Raw genomic sequence first — 9,948 nt, 5'->3', positions numbered from 1 at the left:
GCTCTGATAAGGCATCCTGACGTAGAGTTTTGACTCTTCTCTTCTCAAATTTTCAATAACTTTGGAATCTCTAGAACATACTTGCAAAATAATTATGTGCCTTTTCTGCTTCAAGTTTGTTCTCCAGACTTTCCCCTAAATTCTTTCATCCCTTTCCCGAGCAACACCTAGTCCGGAACATTTTTGGAACTTCCAAACCCTCACTTCCTATTCAAATAATTTGAATTTAAATCAAATGAGTTTTAATTTAAACTTTCGGTCATGCCCACTTCTATTTTCCTGGTTCAAACTTATTTTTCTATGAGTTCAAAAAAATTAACCGTATGCCGAAATTCTTCTTTCAACCTTCTCTTCTCTCATTTCCTTTGTTCTAGTTCTCTGTTTTTTTTTTGAGACAATTCTAGTTCTCTGTTAATGAAAAGAGAAGGGAGTGAAGAGAGAAGGCCAGCGGACAGCCAGCAGCCCAGCCAGGCAGGCCCATCTGCGCCTAGGCCCAGCCGCCCTTTTGTCTTAACCCTAGGCTGATCCCCCGATCCCATCTCTCCCTCTTGTTCCCCCTCAGCGCCGCACCTCCCTCAATCCCACCATTGCCAGCGCCCTGCCTCCTCACGCGCGCCACGCTGTCCGGTAGCCGCAACCGATCGCCAAGCCGCTGCTTCCCCGCGACCTCCCCTTCTCCCCTACTTGCCTCCACGGCTAGCTTCGAATGGCGCCGCCCTGCTCGCGACTGTAGTCCAATGCCATGGCTGGCCCCAACCTATCCTCCACCATGCCGCCACCTCCTACACGAGGCTCGAGCGCTGCTGCTCTGCTCCGCTCTCCTGCCCCTACTTAAGGAGCCAGCAGCTGCAGCCGCCGAGGCGCTGCCAACTCTAGACGAAGCCCCGATGCCATGGCCGGGCCCGACCTGCTCGAAGTTCCGACGATCTCGACTTCTAGCTCACCGCCCCCGCCTCCTGCAGCCTCCACTCGTCTCCGTAATGTTGGCTGGAGCCCCAAGAAAGGGAGCCCGCATGGACTGCGTGCTAAGACCATCTGTCCTCAAGCCCCACAGCTCCTCCCCCTTTTTGCTGCGTCGTCGGGCACCGTTCCTGTGATGTCTCCGCCGCCAAGTCCCTCGTCCTACACGGAGCCGAGTGCAACGCCCACCTTGACTTCCCCGCTGCGGGCCTTCAGTCGGCCTCCTCTGCTTCGCCTCGAGGCCCAGACCCTCGCCTTGCAGGAGGTCCGCCCCGCACCCGCAAGGCCTTGCCTGCGCTCGGACTGGGCGTGGATCCGCCACGACCATCGCTGTTCCGCTTTTTCTCTGTCAAGTACAAGACTGTCAAGTACAACTAGATACGGGAACCACTACCGTCGCTAGAACCAAGACCGGAAAGTCCGAAGAGCCCAAATACAACGACAATTGACGCATAGTACCACTATCTTTGCCGTGTACATCTACCGTCGCCAAAGACCCATGTAGCACAAATGTGAGATGTGTACCACTACTTTCATTATCGTCGCGAGAACATCTACTTTCATCTACGCCGCATTGAACCCGATCCACTCCGAAAATGCACGCTTCGAAGGTATAACCATCGAGACGACCGCCCGTGGATGAATGTATGAGTTGTATGAGATGCTCGTGTTTGCACTGTATCTAAATTGTCATTGCACGTTCCTCCTCGTTTGCCATGCCGTCGACCTGTGGGAACCCGGTAACTGGAATCACCCCACCATCTTTTGCATGTTCCATAAATCCACACTTTCTTTTGCCACCGACATCTCAATCGAGTTGCTGGATCATCAGAATGTTGTCGTGGCACCATTTTCATATTCATCGACGTGGCACCATTTCCATTCCGCCATGGCAACAAATGCCTCGTATCATATCATACCAACTTCTTCATAAAATTCCATATAACTTGAATATGCATCTGCATCATGCTAACAACATTTAAAATGTTTAAAAATGAGTGTTTGCATTAAATTGCTAAATGCATATGGGGATTTTCGGGAATTGTTGTTTGGTGTTTTCGGCCTCATTTAAGCTTGACTAGATAGGTAGTTTTATTATGCTTCACATCTTGCCATGTTTAACAACATTTAATATTGTTTGGTACATAAACGGGAGAGAACTAAATAATTAACTGTGATGTTTTTTTAGTGTGCAACTCGTTGCATATTGAGCTTCACTTAATTTGTAGTATTGTTTGTTGCACTTTGCCATGCCATGCCTCATTAAACCGGACATGCATCATATTTGGTTGTGCATCATGCCATGTTTATGCTTGTTGGTTTACCATATCATTTGCTTCTTTCCGGTTGTGCTTCTTCTTGATAGTTCCGGTCACGTTGCGATTTTGAGGATCCGTTCGACTACGTTGGCTCATCTTCTTCATGGACTCGTTCTTCTTCCTAGCGGGACTTCAGACAAGATGACCATCACCTTGGATATCACTACTATCTTTGCTATGCTACTTGTCTCGATGGTATCGCTATGTTGCGCTACCTACTACTTGTTTATCAAGCCTCCTAAATTGCCATGATAGCCTCAGACCTTTTTTCACCATCCTAGCAAACCATTGCTAGTTGCAGGTGCAGTTGTTCCATGTTGGGACATGGATATCCTGGGATATCACAATATCTCTTATTTAATTAATGCATCTATATACTTGGTAAAGAGTGGAAGGCTCGACCTTTTGCTTGGTGTTTTGTTCCACTCCTGCCGCCTTAGTTTCGTTCATACCAGTGTTATGTTCCTTGATTTTTGTGTCCCTAACACGGTGAGGGTTTATGGGCCCCTTTTGATAGTTCGCTTTGAATAAAACTCTTACAGCAAGGCCCAACATTGGTTTTACCATTTCCCCAATATAATACCTAAACCTGATATTAAATTTGATGCAGGGGGGTTAGCGCTACCCGAGGAGTAATTCCACATAATACAGGGGGCCTGTGCTGATGGTGTTGGTCCCAAACTAGAGCACTATATGGGGCCGCCCCGGGGTAACCTGGGTTATTTTCTTTGGCACATGTATGCGTAGCTCATCCGTCGTGGCCTGCGACGAGATATGTGCGGCTACTATCAGGGTGTCGGCACATCGGGAGGTCTTGCTAGACTTGTTTTACCATTGTTGAAATATCTTGTGCACCGAGATTCCGAGTCTGATCAGAGAGTCCTGAGATGGAGGATTGTCTCCGCGGATCGTGAGCTTGTCATGGGCTAAGTTGGGACACCCCTGCAGGGTTTAAACTTTCGAGAACCGTGCACGCGGTTATGTGGCAGATGGAAGTTTTTAATATCCGGTTGTAGAGAACATGACACCAGATTCGGATTAAAATACACCAACCGCGTGTAAGTAGTTCGATGAGGTTCGGGAAGAGAACACGGTGGGGTTATGTTTGACTCGTAAGTAGTTCTGGATCACTTCTTCATCATTACTAGTTCGCGTCCGTTTGCGTAGCTTCTCATCTTACTCTTGTACTCGTAAGTTAGCCACCATAAAATGCTTACTCGCTTGCTGCAACCTCACCACTTATCCATTCCATACCCATTAAGCTTTGCTGGTCTTGATACCCATGGTAATGGGATTGCTGAGTCCTCGTCGCTCACAGATTACTACAACAATAGTTGCAGGTACAGGTAAAGCGATGATCTGACGCGAGTGTGTTGCTTTCTTGTTTGGAGTTCTTCTTCTTCTTCTTTGATCAAGGGATAGGTACCAGGTCAGGGAGCCTGGGCTAGCAGGGTGGATGTCGTTCTTCTTTTTCGTTTGATTTCATCTGTAGTCGGATCCTGCTCTTCTGTATGATGATTGCTATGTATTGATGAATTGTTGTATTCATGATGTAGCTTGTGGCTAGTGTAAGCCTTTATCTTGTATTCTCATCTATTCAGTACATGGTATGTTGTAATGATGTCCACCTTGCTATGTGCTCTAAATGCGATTGTGCCCCGATCATGAGTTTATCATGTGATTGGGATAGAATCTCATCTTGGGCACTACAAGTTGGTATCCGAGCCTTACTTACCTTAGAATCCCCCTTGATTGAACGAATCGTTGCCGTTGTTGAGTATAGAAGAAAACTATTTTGAGTCTAGCGATATCGGAGAGTAGGAATTCTTTTTACTCCTTATCCCCTTCGTTGCTCTGGTGAGGACTCCTGACGTATATGTTTTGACTTCACTCTCCTTTTTTCACTCAATTTTTTTAGGATCACACGTGTATTGTTGAATCGTTGCGATATCATTGTGACGGCGATTCTATTTTGGTGCCTCCTGACATCTAGGGGTTGTGGCAGTGTCCCGGGGAGTTGAGCTCCAAGGTGTTTTCTTCATAGTGCTTATCGTTTCAATTCCAGAATAACAGAGGTCTTCGACATCGAAAACACTTGTATACTCTTTGTGGTGATAGTAGTTTGATGACACCCAGTACTGGGGAGAGTGATCAGATGTATTGTCACAGCTAGTATATAGGATGTTTTCGAAGGTCTGAGGTACACGATTTCCGAAGTTTTCTTGGTTATGTGTTGACAGATGGATACAGTTGGAGTGTAGGATTCATTAGTTGTGTGAGATATTTGTGCCTCCCCGTATCCCCAACACCAGATTGCATAACCAGAATGTTTCGGGAGTTCATAGGTGGGAATTCAAGTAGTTATCTAGGATATCTTTCCGATAGATGCATGATATGAGATTGGGGTTCGATGTCTAGTGGTCCGCCTGTCCACGGTTGGTTTTACCATTTCCCCAATATAATAACTAAACCTGATATTAAATTTGATGCATAGGGAGTTAGCGCTACCTGAGGAATAATTACACATAATACAGGGGGGCCTGTGCTGATGGTGTTGGTCCCAAACTAGAGCACTGTGTGGGGCCGCCCCGGGGCAACATGGGTTATTTTCTTTGGCACTTGTATGCGTAGCTCGTCCATCGTGGCCTGCGATGAGATACGTGCGCCTACTATGAGGGTGTCAGCACGTCGGGAGGTCTTGCTGGACTTGTTTTACCATTGTTGAAATGTCTTGTGCACCGAGTTTCCGAGTCTGATCGGAGAGTCCCGAGATGGAGGATTGTCTCCACGGATCGTGAGCTTGTCATGGGCTAAGTTGGGACACCCCTGCAGGGTTTAAACTTTCGAGAGTCGTGCCCGCAGTTATGTGGCAGATGGGAGTTTTTAATATCCGGTTGTAGAGAAATTGACACCAGATTCAGATTAAAATACACCAACCACGTGTTTAACCATGACGGTCTCTTTTCGATGAGGCTCGGGAAGAGAACACTGTGGGGTTATGTTTGACTCGTAAGTAGTTCAGGATCACTTCTTGATCATTACTAGTTCGCGTCCGTTTGCGTAGCTTCTCATCTTACTCTTGTACTCGTAAGTTAGCCACCATAAAATGCTTAGTCACTTGCCGTAACCTCACCACTTATCCATTCCATACCCATTAAGCTTTGCTGGTCTTGATACCCATGGTAATGGGATTGCTGAGTCCTCGTGGCTCACAGATTACTACAACAACAGGTGCAGGTACAGGTAGAGCGATGATCTGACGCGAGTGTGATGCTTGCTTGTTTGGAGTTGCTCTTCTTCTTCTTCTTCAATCAAGGGATAGGTACCGGGTTGGGGAACCTGGGCTAGCAAGGTGGATGTCGTTCTTCTTTTTCGTTTGATTTCATCCATAGTCGGATCTTGCTCTTATGTATGATGATTGCTATGTATTGATGAATTGTTGTATTCATGATGTAGCTTGTGGCGAGTGTAAGCCTTTATCTTGTATTCGCATCTATTCAGTACATGGTTTGTTGTAATGATGTCCACCTTGCTATGTGCTCTAAATGCGATTGTGCCCCGATCATGAGTTTATCACGTGATTGGGATAGAATCTCATCTTGGGCACTACAAGTTGGTATCAGAGCCTTACCTACCTTAGGAGCCCCCTTGATTGATCGAACCGTTGTCGTTGTTGAGTCTAGAAGAAAACTATTTTGAGTCTAGTGATATCTGAGAGTAGGAATTCTTTTTACTCCTTATCCCCTTCGTCGCTCTAGTGAGGACTCCTGACGTACATGTTTTGACTTCACTCTCCTTTTTTCACTCAGTTTTTTTAGGATCACACATGTATTGTTGAATCGTTGTGATATCATTGTGATGGTGATTCTGTTTTGGTGCCTCCTTACATCTAGGGGTTGTGGCAGTGTCCCGGGGAGTTGAGCTCCAAGGTGTTTTCGTCATAGTGCTTATCGTTTCAATTCCGGAATAACAGAGGTCTTCGACATCGAAAACGCTTCTATACTCTTTGTGGTGAGAGTTGTTTCACGACACCCAATACTGGGGAGAGTGATCAGATGTATTGCCACGACTAGTATATGGGATGTTTTCGAAGGTCTGAGGTACATGATTTCCGAGGTTTTCTTGCTTATGTGTTGACAGATGGATGCAGTTGGAGTGTAGGATTCGTTAGTTGTGTGAGATATTTGTGCCTCCCTGTATCCCCAACACCAGATTGCATAACCAGAATGTTTTGGGAGTTCATAGGTGGGAATTCAGGTAGTTATCTAGGATATCTTTCCGATAGATGCATGATATGAGATTGGGGTTCGACGTCTAGTGGTCCGCCTGTCCACGGTTGGTTTTACAGTGGTCTCACTATATCTTAAAGAGTCCTTGGCTATGATGACTCGAGGACGCTTCATATGTCATGTGCACTGCCTTCTACATTATGGTGATGTACAATCGATCCCGTGCGGGCCCGACCACGAAAGTTTCGGACGAAATCTCTATCGTATGTTTGTTTCGGCTTATTCCATAAGCCAATCCTTTGTTTTGTTTTCAGTTGTGGTATTCGGGTTGCTTCAATGTCAAGTGTTGATTCCATACATTTCCTAAGCGGTGTTCTCATATTTCTATGTGAATACTAATCCTTCTTGATCTTCGAGGTTCTCATGTTAATTCTTTTCCAACCAGCGTGCTTCTCTTCAAGTGGATCCGATCATTTCAACATCTGCAAGATCAATTCTAATTTTTCTCAACGGTTTCTGTTTCATCCATCCCCAAGTTGCCATTGTTTTCTGGTCCTCCCACCCTTTTCTTCAAGGACTCGGGTTTCTTAATCAAGTATCCATCTTATGGATGTGAAGTCACTTCATTCTTTTCTTTCAATGTTCTTATCCGGTGATTCTCGGGAAGATCGTCAGGAGTTTCAATTTCATCATTCTTCATTCTTTTTTCTTCTCTGGTGGATTCAATTCAAGCTTTTGGTGTTGATCATATTCCTTTCCTTGTTTCAAATCCTTTGTCATGCCAATGCACCTCTTAATCATTCACTTCAAGCTCTTCATTTGTTCTGGAGTGCTGAAGATATCTCAGAAGGCTCGTCTTTCCATTCAAGATCCTTTCAAGCAATCTCGTGGTCGTTATCTCATTCAAGCCATTTAATTCAACTAGTGCATTCTCCCTTTCAAGTAATCGTCCAACGGTGTATCTTTGAGTGGGCCCTAACTCACAGGTCTTTTCCCGGGATCTTACCTGACTCTTCTAATTTTTTCCAAAGCTATTCTCAAATGTTTTCAAAGTGTGACGTAAGAATGGATTCCATCAGTCATATGTTTTCTCTAAGACTGCCTTCAAATTCTTTTCATCGTTGATTCAACCTTTATATTCTTCGTTCTTCCGGAGTATCTCAAAATTCTTCAAGGTTTTTCTCATCGTCATTCTATGCTTTGAAGACCGAAGAAGAATTTTTCCTAAATAATGGTCTATTCTCTTGAAGATTTGTGGTTCTAGCTTCATGCCATCCTCTCAAATCATTTCTGGTCATGAGAATTCTTTTCATACCCATCCGAAGCATTTCACGAGTTCTTTCCATTTTATTCCTACGAAGGCCGACATTTTGGGTTTATTCGTTCTCAACGTTCAGCTCTCATTCCCCAATTGTTCCGGTGCATCGTTCAAGTATTCTCTAGTCAGCTCATGATCTATTCGCTCTCATGTATCTAAATTCTGTCAAGTATCTTTATTCATTTTCTAATTCTTCCTGGTGAATTGTGCCCTTTCTACGTTCATTTTCAATTCTTGCGGTGGTTCGTTCAAGATTTCTCTTCCTTCGTTACTGTATCAATTCATTCGTTGTTCCCAAATCCCAACGGTGGATCCATCAAGACCTTCTCAAGTTTGCGCTATATCTCTCATTCCTTTTCAAGAGGAATAAGTGGTATGCTAAATCCGTTGCTTGCCATCAATTTAAATTGGTGAAGGATACACATAACATAATTCTTATTCTTGTTTCATCCAAGTGATTCATCTTTCTTTCTGGAATTGTTCGTCATATCACATTCTCGGTTCGAGATGCTTCATCTTTTCTTTTAGGAGTTCCAAGCTCTCTCAATTATCTCGTCGCGAAGCTCCATCTAAATCATTGCAAGTCTTCACTTTGTGTTTTCAACTTCTCTTTCTTTCAATCATCCTTTTATTACGGGAATTCTTCATGGAGGCTCTACATGATGGTTCATCAAGGATTTAATTCATTCTCGAAGTGTTCTTCAAGATTCTTGTTGGAGGAGTTCATGCATTCTTCATCATGCCTTCCGAAATGCAATTATTTCTACAATATCTTTTGAGGTGGTGTTATGCCATTTTTTACAATTTCCTTCATGTTTCATGATTCACAAGTTGTCAAGAATGAGATATCTAAACCCATCGTTTCTTCATTGGAGTTATCTTGGGTTATATTTCACCTAAAGCCTTCCATTGGGAATGTTGCTATTTGTGGTGCTTATAAATGATCCAAGTTTTCTCCTATCCTCTCGGCGAAAGAAGTGTTCATCTCTTCGTTGATCTCAAGCAAGCAATTGTTTCCGTTAGTGGCAGAATTTCACCTCTAGTTTTGAGATGTTTTCCATGAGCCCACAACAAGCTTATTCTTTTGTTGTTGATTTTTTTCAACAACTCCGTTCAACCATTCTTCGTAAGGGTGCTCTTTCGATTTTAATTGGGAGAGTTGTCATTCTTCTTCTCCGTTCTTTTCTTCCAACCATCTAGTTTTCCATTCATTTGTTCCGGAGGCATTGTGATGTTGCTCTGTTCACCCATCATATGGCTTTGTCAAGATCTTGTTCTCTTATTGCTTTCCCATTTGACCGGAGTGTTGCGTCCTATTTTCAAGCTCTTTCCATCTTATCAATTTCCTTCCATTTTCAATGGAGTGCTGCCCAAATTCTTTCGCTTTTACTATTTGTCTATTTTGTTTTAATCTGAGTGGTTTCATAATCTATCGTGTCCCTTGAGCTCTTGGTTCTCGTTGTATTGCTTGCTCCTCTTCTTAACGAGATGTTTTCAATTTCATTCATATCCGTTGTGTCATTCATTCAAGTTGTTCAACCGGCAAGATTCGTTGTTTCACTCGTTTGTCTATGAAGAAACTTTGTTTTACCTCTTCCTCTTCTGCTTCTCTCCGGTGACATCCTTAGATCTCGGGGCGAGATCTATTGTAAGTGAGGGAGTATTGTGACGACTTGAGACCGGTGCTCCAGATGCGTTCCATGGATGCCAAGATTCGTCGTGTGATTTGTTTTGTTTGTCGCATTCATCTTTGCATCATGTGCATTGCATCATGTCATCTTGCACCCCTTTTCAAAAACTCAGCTAAATAAATTGCATGGATCTTAGAGGGGAATGCACATAGTGATTTATCTTTACTACATATAAAAGTCTCCCAATATTATTAGGGAGCTATATCAAAATATTCCATTAACTTTGGAATCTCGAGAACATACTTGCAACATAATTCTATGCCTTTTCTGCTTCAAGTTTGGACTCCACTTTTCCCTAAATTCTTTCATCCCTTTCCCGAGCAACACCTTATCCGGAACATTTTTGGACCTTCCCAACCCTCACTTCCTATTCAAATCATTTGAATTTAAATCAAATGAGTTTGAATTTAAACTTTTGGTCATGCCCACAT

Source organism: Triticum aestivum, chromosome 4A, assembly GCF_018294505.1.
Source record: "Triticum aestivum cultivar Chinese Spring chromosome 4A, IWGSC CS RefSeq v2.1, whole genome shotgun sequence".
NCBI classification, from domain to species: Eukaryota; Viridiplantae; Streptophyta; class Magnoliopsida; order Poales; family Poaceae; genus Triticum; species Triticum aestivum.
This window is presented reverse-complemented; position numbering follows the sequence as displayed.